General features: G+C 53.0%; 1 non-coding gene across 1 annotated transcript in view; it reads left to right on the top strand.

The window, feature by feature from the left end:
* The first annotated feature begins 3,609 nt into the window (after positions 1-3,609).
* The window catches only part of LOC124593249, a 1,910-nt gene continuing 1,847 nt past the window's right edge, over positions 3,610-3,672 (top strand). The window contains exon 1 of the ribosomal RNA XR_006977903.1: positions 3,610-3,672. This exon is cut by the window's right edge and continues 1,847 nt beyond it. This is a non-coding gene — a ribosomal RNA (small subunit ribosomal RNA).

Genomic DNA, 3,672 nt, shown 5'->3' with positions numbered 1-3,672 from the left:
CCTAACCTATATTGGGCCTTAACCTAACCTATATTGGGCCTTAACCTAACCTATATTGGGCCTTAACGTAACCCACGTTGCGCCTTAACCTAACCTATATTGTACCTTAACCTAACCCATATTGTACCTTAACCTAACCCATATTGTACCTTAACCTAACCTATATTGGGCCTTAACCTAACCTATATTGGGCCTTAACCTAACCTATATTGGGCCTTAACCTAACCTATATTGGGCCTTAACGTAACCCACGTTGCGCCTTAACGTAACCCACGTTGCGCCTTAACGTAACCCACGTTGCGCCTTAACGTAACCCACGTTGCGCCTTAACGTAACCCACGTTGCGCCTTAACCTAACCCATATTGCGCCTTAACCTAACCCATATTGCGCCTTAACCTAACCCATATTGCGCCTTAACCTAACCCATATTGTACCTTAACCTAACCTATATTGTACCTTAACCTAACCTATATTGTACCTTAACCTAACCTATATTGGGCCTTAACCTAACCTATATTGGGCCTTAACCTAACCTATATTGGGCCTTAACCTAACCTATATTGGGCCTTAACCTAACCTATATTGGGCCTTAACGTAACCCACGTTGCGCCTTAACGTAACCCACGTTGCGCCTTAACGTAACCCACGTTGCGCCTTAACGTAACCCACGTTGCGCCTTAACGTAACCCACGTTGCGCCTTAACCTAACCCATATTGCGCCTTACCCTAACCCATATTGCGCCTTAACCTAACCCATATTGTGCCTTAACCTAACCTATATTGTACCTTAACCTAACCCATATTGTACCTTAACCTAACCTATATTGTACCTTAACCTAACCTATATTGTACCTTAACCTAACCTATATTGTACCTTAACCTAACCCATATTGCGCCTTAACCTAACCCATATTGCGCCTTAACCTAACCCATATTGCGCCTTAACCTAACCCATATTGCGCCTTAACCTAACCCATATTGCGCCTTAACCTAACCCATATTGCGCCTTAACCTAACCCATATTGCGCCTTAACCTAACCCATATTGCGCCTTAACCTAACCCATATTGCGCCTTAACCTAACCCATATTGTACCTTAACCTAACCCATATTGTACCTTAACCTAACCTATATTGTACCTTAACCTAACCTATATTGTACCTTAACCTAACCTATATTGTACCTTAACCTAACCTATATTGGGCCTTAACCTAACCTATATTGGGCCTTAACCTAACCTATATTGGGCCTTAACCTAACCTATATTGGGCCTTAACCTAACCTATATTGGGCCTTAACGTAACCCACGTTGCGCCTTAACGTAACCCACGTTGCGCCTTAACGTAACCCACGTTGCGCCTTAACGTAACCCACGTTGCGCCTTAACGTAACCCACGTTGCGCCTTAACGTAACCCACGTTGCGCCTTAACGTAACCCACGTTGCGCCTTAACCCAACACACGTTGCGCCTTAACCCAACACACGTTGCGCCTTAACCCAACACACGTTGGGCCTTAACCCAACACACGTTGGGCCTTAACCCAACACACGTTGGGCCTTAACCCAACACACGTTGGGCCTTAACCCAACACACGTTGGGCCTTAACCCAACACACGTTGGGCCTTAACCCAACACACGTTGGGCCTTAACCCAACACACGTTGGGCCTTAACCCAACACACGTTGGGCCTTAACCCAACACACGTTGGGCCTTAACCCAACACACGTTGGGCCTTAACCCAACACACGTTGGGCCTTAACCCAACACACGTTGGGCCTTAACCCAACACACGTTGGGCCTTAACCCAACACACGTTGGGCCTTAACCCAACACACGTTGGGCCTTAACCCAACACACGTTGGGCCTTAACCCAACACACGTTGGGCCTTAACCCAACACACGTTGGGCCTTAACCTGCTCTGTAATTGTCATACGACGCGTTAAATTAGTGTGGTGTTGCCTAACTGCAACCCCCGCAATATAGTTTGCTACTCGCACTGCCTGGTCCCCAGAGTATCGCTTCATGTTAAACACCTTGCAGCTATACACTGTAATGCGGATGGCAGCAGGACGTACATGCTCAATGCCCTTCGCAGTTGTTCATTGGCATTTGCATGGCGAAGCACAGCCTACGTTGTGGTACGGCGTGTGTCAACTGTCCGCTGATGTTGTACGTCCAAATCACACACTGTACTGCACATTGGTCCTCATGTACTGAATGATACATCGTGGTACATGTGTGACCGTACCACGACTGCGCCAACAACGGCGAACCATACGGTCCAAATATTGTGCACTCAGCTACGTGTCGTCTCCCTATAAGAGCTGGATTGCAGTATGGTATGCCGTGGATGGCGATCAGCATGAGCCGTCTGTTGATGTAGTGGCGCGTGTTGTCAGACGTAGTCGTCTCTTCTCACACACCGTGATAGCATGGTGCACTGCGTTCCACATCTGCGACATGCGACAGAGGCCGGTTGACAGTCGTTCGCGCAATGGACATCGCATACGTACGGGGGCCACCTTCCACGTGTTCGCGAAGCGTGCACATGTTGTTGCGTGTATGTGGGCAGACATAGTGTGTCGTGACACCTGACACAGGCATGCAACAATCGTTGAATTTGCAAATGGCGATGGACGTCTACGTTTGCTGGTGACGTTACGCAAATGAACAACTGGTAAACGGTTGTGGTGCGGTTGTTCTCGCTAGAGGTGAATCAGTGATGGCGACGATCGGTTGAGCTACCAACCGGTTGTTTCAGCGATACCCACCATGCCCACGAACGTGAATGGCATGTGGGTGTGAAGCGATACGCGGCGGTGGCTGGGTGGGACCGTCCCCGGCCGGTGAGGGGGGGCCTCCCGGCGTGCTGGCCGCGCGGTGCGTGGGCGCACGCGCTACAGCCGGCTGGTGGGGGCGGCCAGTGGCAGGCGCGCCGGCCGACGGAGGCGGCAGGCGGCGCAGCTGCGCGCCGGCGCACCCTGCACGCGGCGCCGTGCGGCCAAAGTAGGTCCTCGCGGGCCCGGTGCGAAGCGCGGTGGACATCTGCAGTGTGCTGGTCCGATTGAGGACTGTGTGCGCTGAGGATGCGCCGCCGCCCGGCGCTCGGCGCCGCGACGCCGTCTGCTGCTCGGTCGCCTCTGCGGTTCTCGCAGGTGGTTTGTATCGCAGCTGTGCGGACGTGTTGGCGCGTGCGCTGTGCTGGGAGAGTTCGCTTCGGCACCCAAGTGGGGCTTTTGTCCTTCTGTGGCGCTGGCGTTGGAGCTGCCGGCCACCGTAGGTGGCGCGTGTTGTCTCCCGCCGGCAATGCCACGACAGCACGCTCCCGGGCCTCTGTCGGCAGCGGCAAGCTCAGTTGGGAGCACGGGTGGTCGCACCTAAAGCGTCTACTCGCCAAACTCCGGGCGATTGCGCCTCTCTCGAACCCGACCAAGTACTTAGGACGGCGCTGCGCGCCGCCGGGACCTGAGAGGGTTTCGAGGTGTATTGTGCAGGGGAGCTCAGCCTCCTCCTGTTTGCAGAATAATTGAGCGGACGCTTGCGTGTTCGCGCGGGCCCCCGGGACACACTCCCGGGCGGCCGGCTGCTCAGCTCTAGTTGACGCAGCTCCCTGGTTGATCCTGCCAGTAGTCATATGCTTGTCTCAAAGATTAAGCCATGCATGTCTCAG

This window comes from Schistocerca americana, unplaced genomic scaffold, assembly GCF_021461395.2.
Source record: "Schistocerca americana isolate TAMUIC-IGC-003095 unplaced genomic scaffold, iqSchAmer2.1 HiC_scaffold_976, whole genome shotgun sequence".
NCBI classification, from domain to species: Eukaryota; Metazoa; Arthropoda; class Insecta; order Orthoptera; family Acrididae; genus Schistocerca; species Schistocerca americana.
The sequence above is the reverse complement of the archived record's forward strand: the minus strand, read 5'-3'. Positions and strand labels throughout refer to the sequence as shown.